Source organism: Ornithorhynchus anatinus, chromosome 2 (assembly GCF_004115215.2).
Source record: "Ornithorhynchus anatinus isolate Pmale09 chromosome 2, mOrnAna1.pri.v4, whole genome shotgun sequence".
NCBI classification, from domain to species: Eukaryota; Metazoa; Chordata; class Mammalia; order Monotremata; family Ornithorhynchidae; genus Ornithorhynchus; species Ornithorhynchus anatinus.
Genome location: NC_041729.1, coordinates 106,694,934 through 106,711,528, shown reverse-complemented (window position 1 = coordinate 106,711,528; position 16,595 = coordinate 106,694,934). Strand labels below are relative to the sequence as shown.

General features: G+C 43.9%; 1 non-coding gene across 1 annotated transcript; it reads right to left on the bottom strand.

The window, feature by feature from the left end:
• Positions 1 to 16,440: 16,440 nt before the first annotated feature.
• Positions 16,441 to 16,578, bottom strand: LOC114809864. Its single transcript, XR_003757636.1, has one exon. It is a non-coding gene; the product is annotated as a small nucleolar RNA SNORA7 (small nucleolar RNA).
• Between the last annotated feature and the right edge of the window lie 17 nt (positions 16,579 to 16,595).

Here is a 16,595-nt window from a genome sequence, read left to right as displayed (position 1 = left end):
TGTCCCCTCCTTGGGCTAACAACAATACTTCTCCATCCTAATTGACTTCCAAACCCATTGCCCCTGCAAGTTATTCCAAAAATGTAACTCCCTCCTCAAACCTTTCCCCTTTAATCTAGACACCTACTTCATAGGCAAAATTAAAACCATCAGGCATTAACTCTCTAAAATCTCCTCACCTCCTCCCGGGTCCTTCTCTGTTCCTGTGCCCTCTTCGACTTTCCCAATATTCCCAGCAGTATCCCAAAAGAAGATCTCTCATCTCTAAAAATCTGCCTGTTCTAGCTGTGCCTCTGACTTCGTTCCTTCAAACCTTATTAAATCACTCACCTGCTCCCTTCTTCTCTTCCTATCATTTTCAACCCTTCACTCTCCAGTGGCTTCTTTCCCATTGTTTTCAAACAGGCTCATGAATCCCCTATCCTAAAAAAAAACACAAAAAACCTTCCCACTGATCCCTTCAATTATCACCCCATCTTCCTCCTACCATTCCTCTCCAAATTCCTTGAGAGAGTCATCTACACCTGCGGTCTCCACTTTCTCTCCTCCAATTCTCTCCTTGATCTCCTCCAATCTGGTTTCCATCCCCTTTACTCCCCAGAAACTACCTTCTCACAGGTCAAGGTTGGGGACTAGCTGGCTTCAGAGAGAAAATTGGAAAGGCTTGATTTTCGTTGTTTCCAAACTCACTTGGAAGCTCTCGGGTTGGTGAGACACCGAGGTGTACGAAACTGGGATCTCAGCCCGACAACTGTGAGATACACAATGGCTTCACCCCCACCCCAGCTGGCAATCCAGGAGATATTGTCCCTACCATCACCGTAGCTGGAACCAGGAACCTGAATCCTTAGCACTGTGTTGTGCACAAAGGAAGTGTTCAATAAATTCATTCATTCAATCGTATTTATTACGCACTTACTGTGTGCAGAGCACTGTACTAAACACTTGGAATGTACAATTCAGCAACGGATTGAGACAATCCCTGCCTAACAATGGGCTCACAGTCTAAAAGGGGGAGACAGACAGCAAAACAAGTAGTCAGGCATCAATACCATCAAAATAGATAAATAGAATCATAGATATATGCACATCATTAATAAAAGAGTAATAAATATTATATAGAAATAGACACAAGTGCTGTGGGGAGGGGAAGGAGGTAGAGCAGAGGGAGGGTATAGGAGCAATGGGGAGGGGAGGAGGGGCAGAGGGAAAGGTAGGGCTCAGTCTGGGAAGGCCTCCTGGAAGAGGTGAGCTCTCAGTAGGGCTTTGAAGAGGGGAAGAGAGTTGGTTTGGCGGTTGTGAGAAGGGAGGGAGGGCATCCCAGGTCAGTGGTAGAATGTGGGCCAGGGGTCAGTGGTGGGACAGGCGAGTAGGAGGCACAGTGAGGGGGTTAGCAGCGGCAGAAGAGCTGGGTGTACGGGGTGGGCTGTAGAAGGAGAGAAGGGAGGTGAGGTAGGAGGGGGCAAGGTCATGGAGAGCTAAATATGACTGATTGAGGGGTGCTACCCATCACCATTGTCCCCTAGCCAGGAGTCTGGAGATACCAATCAATCGGTGGTATTTACTGAGTGCAGAGCACTGTTCTAGGTGCTGGGGAGAGTACAATATAACTTGTGTATATATATATAACTTGTGTATAAATATATGCTACATATATAGTATATAGATATAGTATATATATAGTATATGTATAGTATACATATACGTATACTATATATGTAGCATGTATTTATATATACTATATATGTAGCATATATATACTTGTAATATAACAATATAGCTAGTAGAATTTGTGGACATAATGGCTCCCATCACCTCCATTAAGTGGACCCTACGATGCCTCAAACTCACCCACGGAGCAGTCAGAAATTAGTGGGGAGAAGGGGAAGATAGAGAATCTCTCAGCTCCACCCATGTCACGCAAGTCATGGAGGGGTTCCTCTGAATTGGGTCTTAATTTTCATTGGTTTATTCCTGCTCCATCATTTTCCCTTGAACTAGTTCACATACTGCTTCAGTCTTGTTTTTTCTTTCCCATGTTCCTACCCCTATCTCCTTATTTCTTTTCTCATTTCTTTGTCCAGGAAGCAGTGTGGCTTAGTGGAAAGAGCACGGGCTTGGGAGCCAGAGGTCCTGGGTTCTAATCCCAGCTCTGCTACTTGTCAGCTGCGTGACTGAGGGCAAGTCACTTAACTTCTCTGGACCTCAGTTACTTCATCTGTAAAATGGGGATTAAGACCGTGAGCCCCACGTGGGACAACCTGAATACCTTGTATCTACCCCAGCGCTTAGAACAGTGGTTGGCAAATAGTAAGCAATTAACAAATACCATTATCTGTCTGACTACTTGTTTTGTTTTGCTGTCTGTCTTCCCCTTTTAGACTGTGAACCCGTTGTTGGGCAGGGATTGTCTCTGTTGCCAAATTGTACGTTCCGAGCACTTAGTACAGTGCTCTGCACACAGTAAGCGCTCAGTAAATCCGATTGAATGAGTGAATGAATGTTGTCCCCCACAGCAGGCCAGAGCTGCAGAGATTGGAGGGAGTCTTGCTGCCGGATGGTGAGGGAGGCAGAGTGTGGGTGTTTTATGTGTTTTTTGTTCCAATATTGTTTGTGAAGCACTTACTCTATGCTAGGAACTGTACTAAGTGCTGGGGTACATAAAAGCTAGTTAGGTTGGACTAGCTCACATCTCACACGGGGCTCACAGAATGAATCCCCATTTCACAGATGAGGTAACAGAGGCAGAGAAGGTAAATGACTTGCCAAGGTCACACAGCAGACAAGTGGCAGAGCAGAATTAGAATTCAGGTCCTTAGGCCAATTTCAAGACTAGGGAGGCCTTCTTAAAAAAATGCAAAAAAAATGCAAATAAAAACATAAAAATATTTTTATTCTAGTTCTTGTTTTATTATTTTGCATCTGCCTGTCTCACAGAGACCGTGTCTTCTACTTTTATTGAATTCTCCCAAGTGCTTGGCGCAATGCTCTGCACACACTAGGTGTTCCATACCAGTGATTAGAACAGTGCTTTGCACATAGTAAGCGTTTAACAAATGCTATTATTATTATTATAAAGAGTAATGATGATGATGTTTACTGTGCGACCTTTAATGAGTCACTTTGGCTTCAACCTCTATTGGAAAAAAAATCAGAGTATTTGCCCTCCAGTTTCTTTGGGAGCTAACATATTTTCAGAGAGACTTGAGGTCTTCACACACAGAAAGAACAAGGGCAAAGTACCGTGACTGTTCAGGGTGAGCACTCAGCTTATTACTGAGACTGTGGCCTTTTGTGTCTAACACAAATGGCTTTTGTATTCGTAACATTTAGAGAACATTCTATACAACCTCAAGAAAAAGAAGTAATGCATTTTTTGACTCCGAAGTTTTCAAAGATGTCACATTTTAGAAAAATTTATGATTAATTACACCGTTCTTTATCATGAAGCCCTGGTAATCAAACACTTCATGCACTTCTAGCAAATTCTACTCTTATGAAAATAATTACAGTCCTTGATGTTAGACTTTTTTCCCCCCTGGATTTTATTTTAGCAGCAAGTGCCCTTCATAAGATATTGCTTTTTGTTATTTTCTAAAAAGAAAAAATGATTTATTTTTTAGACTTCCACTCTGTGTTGGCCACACGATTTGCAAGCAGCTTTTGTTATGAATCTGAAAGGTGTGGTGCTGGCTTTGGCCATCTAAGCTTCAGAAAGAAGTGATTCCAGTCTTAGGATCAGTCACTCACGGGACAATGGAGGTTTCCCCGGAGTCCCAAGGAAGCAATGTAGTCCAGTGGATAGAGTCCGGGCCTGGGAGTCAGAGGACCTGGGTTCTAATCCCAGTTCTGCCTCTTGTCAGCTGTATGATAATGGGCAAGCTCCTTAACTTCTCTGGGCCTCAGTTACCTCAACTGTAAAATAGGGATTAAGACTGTGAGTCTCATGCTGAACAGGGACTGTCCAAGCAAATTTGCTTGTATCCATCCCAGCGCTTAGTACAGTGCCTGGGACCTAGTAAGCACTTAACAGTAACACGATTCAGGGATGATGGGAGTTTAAGGGAGGGAATGTGCTGCTGAATTCAAGTTCCATTCTGTCCTTTAATGGCATCACCACGACATCGCTAGGGAAGCAGTGTGGCCTAATGGAAAGAACATAGGCCTGGGAGTCAGAAGGACCTGGGTTCTAATTCCAGCTCCTCCACTTGCCGGCTGTGTGACATTGGGTAAGTCACTTCTCTGTGCCTCAGTGACCTCATCTGTAAAATGGGGATTAAGACTGTGAGCCCCATATAGGACAGGGACTGTGTCCAACCTGATTATCTTGTATCTATCCCAGCACTTGGGACAGTACTTGGCACATAGCAAGCACTTAATATCAGTTATTAATATTAAGTTATTAACAATTAGTATTGTTATCATTATGATGTTCATTAGTCCCCATAATTCCCTCTTGGAAGCTTGGCCCTGGAAGGATTTAGAAGATCGATGCCTCAGTTTTCATTGCCTCAGTGCTCTTGGATTGGGAATTTGGAACAAGATCCTGCATTGCTCTGGTTCCTCCTTGTTACAGATGGATAAAGCTGCTGAAAGAAGCCTTACTGAGGGTACATCTCCTCCAAGAAGCCTTCCCAGACTAAGGTCCTCCTTTCCTCTTCTCCCATTCCCTTCTGCGTCACCCTGACTTTCTCCCTTTGCTCTTCCCCTCCGCCCAGGCCCACAACATTTATGTACATATCTGTCATTTATTTATTCGCATTGATGTCTGTCTCCCCATCATTAGACTGTAAGGTCATTTTAGACAAGGAATGTATCTGTTTATTGTTTTACTGTACTCTCCCAAGCACTTAATACAGTGCTCTTCACACAGTAAGCTCTCGATAAATACAAATGAATGTATAAATGAATGAATCAAGAAGTATTAGCGGAGGGAGGTGAGTGCAGAAGAAAAGGGAGGCAGAGGCATTTTGACTCTTGTCACCTGCCCAAAACCCAATTTCCATCTCATCCCTGGCTGGCTGATGAGGTTGACAGCAAGACCATGGGCAAATAACAGCTAGGCTTAGTGGTTAGACCAGAGGCCTGGGAGTCAGAAGGACCTGGGTTCTAATTCCAGTTCCTCCATTTGTCGGCTGTGTGACTTTGGGCAGGTCACTTCACTTCTCTGCCTCATCTCTAAAATAGGGATTCAGACTGTGAGCTTCATGGGGACATGGACTGCGTCCAACCTGATTAGCCTGTAATAATAATGTTGGTATTGGTTAAGTGCTTACTATGTGCAGAGCACTGTTCTAAGCGCTGGGGTAGATACAGGGTAATCAGGTTGTCCCACGGGAGGTTCACAGGTAATTCCCATTTTCCAGATGAGGTAACTGAGGTACAGAGAAGTTAAGTGACTTGCCTACAGTCACACAGCTGACAAGTGGCAGAGCCGGGAGTCGAACAAATGACCTCTGACTCCGAAGCCCAGGCTCTTTCCACTGAGCCACGCTGCTTCCCTGTACCTACCTCAATGCTTGGTGCATTGCCTGGCACGTAGCAAGCACTTAACTAATATCATTAAAAAACCAAAAACCTGGCAGAGAAGTGAATTGGGAAAAGCTTCTGAGATTTTCAGCCCTTTGGGGACTGGAGTCAGGTCTGAATTCACTAACTCCACCATTTGGTACAGTGCTGGCACAAAGCATGACCTAGTAATAGATTTTTTAATGGTATTTGTTAAATTCATGGCTCAGTAAAGTGAGGATTAAGACTGTGAGCCCCTCGTGGGACAACCTGATTCCCTTGTGTTTACCCCAGTGCTTAGAACAGTGCTTGGCACATAGTAAGCGCTTAACAAATACCAACATTAAATGCTTACTAAGTACCAGGCACAATATTAAGTGCTGGTGTAGATACAAGATAATCGGGTTGGACACAATCCATGGCCCACATGGGGCTCCCAGTCTAAATCCCCATTTTACAGTTGAGGCAGAGAAATGAAGTGACTCACAGTCTCAATTGACATTTTACAGGTGAGGTAACTGAGGCCCAGAGATGTTGTTTGACTTGTCCAAAGTCATACAGCAGACAGATGGGAGATCAAGAATTGTCATATGGTTTAAGTAATTACTTAAACACCCAAATATCAACGTTCCTTTTTCCTCCTATCTGTAATATTTTAGTGCTACATCCCCTGCTAGACTGTAACCTCCTTGGGAGAAGGAATCATGCCTATTGTTCTCTCCCAAGCCCCCAGGACACTTCTCTGCATACAGTAAGCACTCAATTAATACCATTGATTGGTTGATTAATTGATAGTGGTAATAGTAGTAATCTCAGTAATATTCATTTAGCAACTAACTTGGTATAGTGCACTGCCCTAGAGGCTTGGAAAGTACAGAATAAAGAAATGATCTGGTCGTTGCCAACAAGGAGTTTACACTCTAATGTGGGAGACAAAATTGAAAAAAAAAAAGAACCTAAAATCAAATAAACACATGTGAGCCCGCCATTGGGCCGGATTGTCTCTATCTGTTGTCGAATTGTACATTCCAAGCACTTAGTACAGTGCTCTGCACATAGTAAGCGCTCAATACGATTGAATGAATGAATATTCAGAAGTGCTGAGGATGGGTATAAGTTTGTGTGAGTTGGAGTTGGCTTAGGAAATCTTTCTGACCATCTTGTACCTTTAATTTCAGAATCCCATACAAACAAGAAATAATTTGACATAGAAGATGCCATCCTACAAACTCTACTACTTTTTCTTATCTCGCAGCTAAGTTTTGGACTGTTCGCACTGTCTCATTATCTATGTGTTCCCATTCTGCCCTTAAGACCTTTGCCTCCAAGTGTGAAACTTTCTTATTTTTTTTTTTTTGTGAAAATCTAATTATGTTGCTTTGCCTGCCCCAGCTTTAATATTTTCCCCTGACACCTATTGCCTCAGTTAGGGAAACAACCATATTTTCTTGAAGCAGGTTAACTCACCTTAATCAAGGGAAACCTTTTCATTTAGAATTTCCAATTGGTTTCTAAAAATAGGACTTGGTATTTTCTCTAAAATTGAAGTGAAACCAACCAATTTTAATCTCCCCAAACAACACGGATTTTCCATTTCTCCCAAATCCCCCTCTCAGTGCCTCCTTTCCCACCCTCTGCCACCAGCTCGCAAAACCTTACAGAGAAGCAGCGTGGCTCAGTGGAGAGAGCACGGGCTTGGGAGTCAGAGGTCATGGGTTCGAATCCCAGCTCTGCCACTTGGTAGCTGTGTGACTGTGGGCCAGTCACTTCACTTTGTGCCTCACTTACCTCATCTGGAAAATGGGGATGAAGACTGTGAGCCTCATGTGGGACAACCTGATTACCCTGTATCTACCCCAGCGCTTAGAACAGTGCTCTGCACATAGTAAGCGCTTAACAAATACCAACATTATTATTATTATTTAGACTGTGAGACCTTTTGAAGGTGAGGAACTGTGTCTGATGTTATTTACTCAAATCTACCCAGCACTTAGAACAGTGCTTGATACACAGTAAGCAGTTAACAAAATACTATCATTAATCACTGAAATATGTCTCTTCACTCAAAAACCTGCAGCCTATTTTCCATCATATCAAGCAGGAACTCCTTACTATTGTCTTCAAGGCCTTCCCAGACTAAGCCCCACTTTTCCTCATCTTCCACTCCCTTCCACATCACCCTGATGAGCTCCTTTGCTCGTCTCCCCCTCCCCGCCCCACAACACTTATGTATACATCTGTAATTTTACTTATTTATATTGTTGTCTATTTACCTGTATGGATGCCTGTCTTCCCAAGTGAAGTGACTTGTCCAAGGTCACACAGTAGACTAGTGGAGGAGCCGGGATTAAAACCCAAGCCCTCTAACTCCCAGGCCCAGGCTCCACTAGGCCACACTGCTTCTCTGTGACCCTCTTCACTCACTACATTGCACCTCTTTGCACCTCGCTGAAACTCTGGGAGAAGGAATGGTTTTGTAATAGAACAGTTCTTGGCACCTAGTAAGCGCTTAACAAATACCATCATCATCATTATTATTATTAGGTCCAGGTCTCATAATTTTAAGGAATGTTGGATTCTACAATTGCAGTTGCCAATAAGCCGACACCCAGATGAATGAATTAATTAATTCATTCAATAGTATTTATTGAGCACTTACTATGTGCAGAGCACTGTACTAAGCCCTTGGAATGGACAATTCAGCAACAGATAGAGACAGTCCCTGCCCATTGACGGGCTTACAGTCTAATAGGGGGAGGCAGACAAAAAAAGAGCCATGCCCTGGGCTACAGAAAAAGAAAGGTTTGCATGGTCTTCATGCTTTCCTTATCTTCTTTTTCTGGACCTACTCAAGCACAAAATAAAGTGATGGAAAGTATCTGCTGGATTTGGGCCATATAAGCAATCTAGGTAGTTGCAGAGAACAAAAGAATGATAAAGAATGACCTGTAGACTGTAAGCTTGTTATGGACGGGGAATATGTCTGTTTACTGTTATAATGTACTCTCCCAAGTGCTTAGTACAATACTCAGCACACAGTAAGTGCTCAATAAATACGAGCGACTGATTGACTAGTGCAACTCTCCCTAGTTAGGGCATTCCAGCATCATCATCATTGGTATTTATTAAGCGCTAACTATGTGCAGAGCACTGTACTAAGCTCTTGGGAGAGTGCAACAGAGTTAGCAGACCTGTTCCCTTCCCACAGTGAATGTTCCCTCTGAAAGATGTCGCTGTAGATCAGTCAGATGATCCTTCTATCCTGGAGAGTGGCTAGCTCTGTTCTTGGTAGACCTGGTTTCAGCAGGGATCCGTGTTCGTCTCTGGAGACTCTTGTACCTACTGTCCCTGTATCTGGATTTTAAGACCAAGACTAAATTAGAGCTGAGAAAGTCTTGGAATTGGTTTACAAAAAACATATTTGCCATCTTGAGTCTTTAAAAGATACTTTTCTATATTCTCCAGAGAAGTTCTTCAGGATTTCGTGGTTTTGGGAACAATATTGTCAGGGTTGGAAAAGCCCCGGCAATTCGGGAATTGCAGGAGACTTTCAGAGGAAGGAAACTGTGTTCAGAACGCCGAGTGAAACCATTTTCTCCACTTGGTGCCCTCCACGGCCTGAGGTCTTGGATTAGTTCAGCCTTCAATTTGGTTTTTGAAGTGCAGTTATCTCTCCAGTTTAATCCCTCCTGGATCCGAGCCAACCTGCCAGGGCTGTGACATTGATCAAAACCCAGAATTAAACTGGAGCCCTTCCTTGGTCCCAGAGATCAGTCAGTGAGCCAGCCGGGGATCGCATTCTCTATCGGCTCCTTCCGGAGAACGTGCTTCATCCTCTCCTCCCACCTTGTTTCCATTGCTCCCGTGGGACTGCCCCGAGCTCAGTTAGTCGTATTTATTGAGCGCTTACTGTGTGCAGGACACCGTGCTAAGCACTTGGGAGATTATAACACAACAAAAGACACACACATTCCCTGCCCACGAGAGCTGATGTGAAAACGACATCGGCCTTGGTCCCCATTCCTGTTTCCATCCCCGTTCTTGCGCCCATACCCGTGAGTTTACATGAAGCAGTAAGAATCCTCTTTCTTAGGCATTGATCCATTCACTATTCATCCCCTCCTCCAAGTCTCTCAACACTTATGTCCATAGCTATAATTTATTTACTTGTATTCATGTTTGCCTCCCTCTCTGGACTACAAGATCATTGTGGGCGGGGAATGTATCTGTTCATTGTTCTATTGCACTCTCCCGAGCATTTAGTACAGCACTCTAAACACCGTAAGCGCTAAATAAATACAATCGACTGACTGACTGACTGACTGCAAGCTGTTATATTAGTTCTCTCTTCGGTCACCTCTCTCATCCCCTGAGGGCAATCTGAAACTCATGGCACGAGGTTCCACCTATCTAAACCTGACACCTGCTTCCCAAGTGAATTTAGACCACTATCAGTGATAACTGGGGCATTTGTGATATTTGTTCACTGTTCACTCGGCACCGAAGCACCATATAAACAATGAGGTAGATGCAAGATGATCAGATCAGACACAGTCCCTCTCCCACGTGGGGCTCACAGTCTAGGTAGGAGGGCAAACGGACACTGAATCGCCATTTTACAGATGAGAAAAGAGGTACTGAGAAGGAAAATGACTTTTCCAAGGTCACACAGCAGGCAAGTTGCAGAAATGGGATTAGACTCCAGGTCCTCTGACTACCAGGCCTGGGCTCTTTCCACTAGGCTGTGGTGCCTCACTTCCTCTCTCTAGACTGTAAGCTCTTTGTGGGTAGGAAACACGTCTACCAACTCTGTTATACTGTACTCTCCCAAGCATTTAGTACAGTGGTCTGCACACAAGAAGTGCTCAGTAAATACCATTCATTTATTGAGCATTATCAGCATGTACTGACCCCCTTCTATGCTCAGAGCACCTTACTAGGTATTTGACATGCAAATCTGGACTCATCATTTACATTACCCTCCAAGGAATCCAGATTTAGTGTCACCAGCTTCCATCAAAACTGTTTCATTACCCTTTGGGATGATTGACCCTTTCTAAGCTTTGAGAGGAATAAATAAAAGAAGAAAAAAAGGTGATCTCTGCCCTAGGGTGTTTACATATTAAAGTGGGAGATGATCACATTAAAGACTGGAGTGTACAATTAGGGAAAAGCCAAGAGTATAAATATAGAAATGTGCCTGAAGGAGTAGTTTGGCTTAGTGGAAAGGGCCCGGGCCTGGGAATCCTTTAGACTGTAAGCTCCTTGTGGGAAGGTAATGTACCTGCTACATTGTTGTGATGTACTCCAGCACACAGTAATCACTTAATAAATATGATTGATTGAGTCAGAGGATCTGGGTTCAAATCCTGACACCACCAGTTGTTTGCTATGTGACCTTGGGCAAATCATTTCACTTCTCTGTGCCTCAGTCACCTCATCTCTCAAATGGGGAGCTCCATGTGGGACAGGGACTATGACCAATCTGATTTATATCTATCTCAGCCCTTAAAACAGTGCTTGACACAAAATAAATGCTTAAAAATAAGAATAATTAATAATAATAATAATAAAGGGTTACAAATGTGATGATAATGATGGTATTTGTTAAGCACTTACTATGTGCCAAGCATAGTAAGTGTCCCAAGCACTGTTCTAAGTGCTGGGGTAGATACAGAGTAATCAGTTTGTTCCACGTGGGGCTCACAGTCTTAAGCCTCATTTTACAGATGAGGTAACTGAGGCCCAGGGAAGTGAAGTGACCTACCCAAGGTCACACAGCAGACAAGTGGCGGAGCTGATTAGAACCCATGTCCTGTGACTCCCAAGCCTGTGCTTTTCCCATTAAGCCATGCTGCTTCTCCACGTGTCTGTAAGTTCTGTAGTAGGTAGTGGAGGTTGTAACTGGAACAGGGGGTGGGTGGTTTGGGGCACCTGTAAGAGGAAGGAAAAAGGGGTGTAATTTTAACTACGGCTTTGTGTAGCTCTGGTGACAACTCCGGAGAAACAACAGAATAGTAATTATAGCAGAAAAGGGGCGAGCCAACACAATGCTCAGAATCCCAGTGAAGGTAGAATGCTTCAAGCAGCCTAGGAAATTGTCTTCTATGTAATTAAAATTGAAGCAGCAAGGCAGATGTGCTGTTTCTATTGAACATTATCTCGCTATATTTAGAGTCATTGAAACTTTAATTATACAAACTGTGTTTCTTTACCAAAATATTGGTTTCCAGATCGGTGAATGTCCTTTTGAAATGTTAATGATTTGGATTTTTGTATCTTTTTATATCATCACTGCATTTGGCTGACCTGTTCCACCTCCCAAATGAAAGTTTTAAAAGACAGCTGTGCACATTTGACAGGTAATCACTGACAAAGGAGCAGAATTGATTATCCCTGCACAGAACCAGGGATTATCATTAACTGTTGAATATCTCTTCTTTCATCAGGAATACAAATACTCCAGAACGTGTTTTGGCATACTCGACTTGTTAAATAGGACAGATATTTCATGTATGCTATATCTCTGTAAATCTCACTTTGGGTTCATTCATGCTTCCATTTGGCATCAGAGTTCAGGAGATATTCCTGTCCAGAAAAGTGGGTTCTGGGAAGAAGACATGGGCTACAGCGAGAGAATTAATCGATCAATGGTACTTATTGAGTGCTTACTGAGTGCAAAGCACTTTACTAAGCACTGGGAAGAGTAGAGTGCAACCGAGTTGGTAGACCCAAACGCTGTCCACCAGGAGTTTCCAATCTAGAGGCGAGAGACTTGAGGAAGCTCACTGTCTCCCAGTGCTCTGCACACGATAAGTGCTCAATAAATACGATCGATCGATTAATGGAGCGAGGCTTTAGGTGCACCAAGGGGTGTCGGTCCAGATGGAGACCCCAAGACTCTACCAAACCACTATAAATTCTTCTTCAAGAGGCTCTTTCCCAGTCCCGGGAAGGGTGAAGGCTGCGTACGAAGGAGCTGAACGCTCGGCCTGCAATAATTTACCTAGACTGCGGGCCTCTTGAGGGCAGGGACGGCGTCTGTATACTCTTACTGTATCGTTCCAAACACTTACTATATTGCTCGGCACCCGGAAAGTGTTCAACAGATATTATCGATTGATTGCTTGATTGATTGAGCTAGCAAGCCAGAGGCAGAGCTGAGTCAGAAACCGCAAGCCCTGAAACTCAGCCCAAGCCTATTTCTTTGGAAAAGAAGAATGCTGGGGTTTAATTAAAGCGGGGAGAGGGGAGCTGATCTTCGAAGCTGAGGAGGGGTAGTGGGGTCCTGAGGAGAGAAGGGCAGTGGACCAGGGTGGGGGAGTTGTAACAGAAGAGTGAGGGGTCGGGATAGTCGGGATACTGGGGCCTTAAAGGGGACGGTTCTGTGCTTCCATCCCAACTTCGAAGTTGAAGAAGACAAACTTCAAAGAGCAAAGGGTTTATGTATCCCCTACAGAACTCCAATGAGAAGTATGGAAATATTACCTCCCTCTCCCAGACACCAGATCATAATAACTGTGGAAATAATTGTGGTAGCTGTTAAGCGCTTATTATGTGCCAGATACTGTACTAAGCGCCTGGGTGGATATAAGCAAATCACGTTGGACACACTTCCGGTCTCATTTGGGGCTCACAGTCTTGATCTCCATTTTACAGATGAGGTAACTGAGGCACAGAGAAGTGAAGTGATTTGCCCAAGGTCACACAGAAGACAAACGGTAGAGTCGGGATTAGAATCCATGACCTTCTGACTCCCAGGCCCATGCTCTATCCAGCATGCCATGCTGCTTCTCTGATCATACTCACCCGCCATAAGAATTCAGCAAGTGGAAAGTGGCTGATGGAAAATTCTGGATAGGAGAACTCTATTACTTTGTACTCTCCCCAGAGTTTAGAAAGCGGCTGGCCTAGTGGAAAGAGCCCAGGCCTGGGAACCTGAGGACCTGGGTCCTAATCCCAGCTCTACCACTTGTCTGCTCTGTGACCTTGGGCAAGTCACTTCATTTCTCTGTGCCTCAGTTTATTCATATGTAAAATGGGGATTAAGACATGGGCCCCATGTGAGACAGGGACTGTGTCCAACCCGATTATCTTGTATCTACCCCACAGCTTAGTACAGAGCCTTGCACGTAGGAAGCATGTAACAAATACCACAGTTTTTATTATTACAGCCCTGTAGGTGCTCAGTAAATACCATCGATCAATTGATGGAGAAAGTTTCAGGAAGCCATCTCTAGTGTGCTGATGACGAGTTAAGAGAAGCAGCATAACCTAGTGGATAGAAAGCTATGTGACCTTGGGCAAGTCACTTCATTTCTCTGTGCCTCAGTTACCTCATCTGCAAAATGGGGATTGAACTCTGCATCCCATGCGGAACACGGACTGTGTCCAACTTGATTAGCTTGTATCTACCCCAGCGCTTAGAACAGTGCCTGGAACATAGTATGCACTTAACAAGTATCATTAAAAAAGTTGACTAAGAAGAGCCCCCTAAACGCCAGTCATCAACAAATCGATAAACTGCACTCATACACTGCTCTGCACAGAGCAGGTGCTCAATAAATACCGTTGATTAATACACTGATTAGTCCAAACATTCAAAGGGATTGCATAAACTCAATTTCCAATATCTTCTTTTCTGCCACTCCAGATTGTTGCTCAGAACAGTCTTTGATCAAACTGTCAAAGAACATCTGGATCCTGGTCTTTGGTGATTGATGCTTAGACATTTAATTCACTGGGTTGTGTTTTCAACAATCAATCTACCAGTCTCTCTCATCTACTGTTAGACATTGTTTGCAGAGAAGGTGCTTTTGTTTCAGGCCTTTTTAAAGTTTGACTCAACACTGGAACAGGAGCAGAGAAACCATCAGACAATGACAGTTCTTATCCAAAGTGAGACCTTAGATTCTAACCATCCCCTGCGCCATCTTTTAGAATAATCACTTTTCTTCTTTCATTCATTAATTCATTCATTCAATCGTATTTATTGAGTGCTTACTGCGTGCAGAAAACTGTACTAAGCACTTGGAAAGTACAGTTCAGCAATAAAGAGAGACAATCCCTGCCCGCAACAGGCTTACAGTCTAGAAGGAGGGAGACAGACATCAAAACAAGTGAATAGGCATCAATATAAATAAATATAATTATATATATGTACAGATATACACAAGTGCTGTGGGGCGTTATGGGTATGAAACGACTTGATGGCATAAGTCAAGACATGTTTACTGTACACAAGGAGCTTACAGTCTAGAAGACTGTAAGCTTCTTAAGGGCAAGGACCACATCTTTTTGGTCATTGATTATACTCAAGTACTGAGTATTTTTTTTGCTCTGCGCATAGTAGGTACCCTGTACAGTGTCCTTAGTACAGTTCTCTGCAAAAAGTAAGCACTCTAAAAATACCATTTACTGAGACATTCAGAAGAATGCATTAATAATAATAAAAACTGTGGTATTTGTTAAGCACTTACTCTATTCCAGGCACTGTACTAAGCACTGGAGTGGATACAAGCAAATCAGGTTTGACACAGTCCTTGCCCCACATGGGGCTCATAGTCTTAATCCCCATTTTACAGATGAAGTAACTGAAGCATGGAGAAGCGAAGTGATTTCCCCAAGGTCACACATTAGACAAGTGGCAGAGCTGGGGTTAGAATCCAGGTCCTTCTGACTCCCTAGGCTCATGCTCTATCCACTAGGCCACTCTGCACAGAGTAGGCACCCAGTACAGAGTTCTACCTGTACTGGGTGCTCAGTACAATGCTCTGCAGATGGTAGGCAGCCATTAGAGTTTTCATCAGACAGTAGGTGATATATACAGTGCCCTGCAGGCATTAGATACGCAGAGCAATGCTCTGTACACAGGAGACATTTGGTATGGTGTCCTGTACACAGTAACCACCCTCTGTAGAACTCTGGGAACAACAAGAGTCCTACATTCAGTAAATGCCTAATCCAGTGCCCTGATCCCAATAAGAATCCATCAGACAGCCCTTTGCACACATGAATAGTACGGGGCCCACACAGAGTGAGTTCCAAACAACGTTCAGTAAAGTGTCCTGCCTACAGTATTCAATCTATCAAACAATGGCATTTATTGGGCCTGCATTCTGTGCAGAGCACTGTGCTGAGCACTTAGGTGAGTACGGTGAAATAAGTAGACACAATCCACGCTCTCGAGGAACTTAGAGTCTAGGACGAGAGCAAGACATTAAAGTAAATGGCAGGTAAGGGAAAGGAACTGAGTATAAGGATGCGTACATAAGTGCTGTTGGGGTGGGGTAAGCACCTTTTTAAAACAATGATATTTGTTAAGTTCTTACTGTGTGTCAGGCAAGGTACAAAGCACTGGGGTAAATATAAAGTTGAACACAGCCCCGGTCCCACATGGGGCTCACAGTCTTAATCCCCATTTGGCAGATGAGGGAATCTGAGGCACAGTGAGGTTAAGTGATTTGCCCAAGATCACTCAGCAGAGAAGTGGCAGAGTGGTATTGGGACCCAGGTCCTCGCTCTATCCACTAGGCCATGCTACTTCTCAATGCTTTCAAACATGTCCATATATTCCTATCCTTAAAAATACCCTCCCTCGATCTCGCCACTCCCTCCAGTTATCACCCCATATCCCTCCTACCATTCCTCAAGTATTTTGTTTTCGATCTCTGCCTCCACTTCCTCTCCTCCAGTGATCTCCTCTTGCCCTGTCTTATGCTGTGGAATCGTTTCCGACCCATAGCGACTCCATGGATACGTCTCTCCCAGAACGCCCTATCTCCTTCTGCAATCATTCTGGTAGTGGATTCAGAGAGTTTTCTGGATAAAAATAGAGAAATGTTTTACCACTGCCATCTTCCACGCAGTAAACTTGAGCCTCCACCCTCAACTGTCTCCCATGCCGCTGCTGCCCGACACAGGTGAGTTTTGACTTGTAGCAGATTGCCTGCCACTCGCTAACCACTGCCCAAGCTAGGAATGAAATGAGGAGGCCTCTGCTTGACTCTCACTCCTGTAGCCAAAACTGGTAGAGTACTGGAAACTCTCCAGTTGTGATCCTGAGGGTAATGTTGTCCTGGATCTTC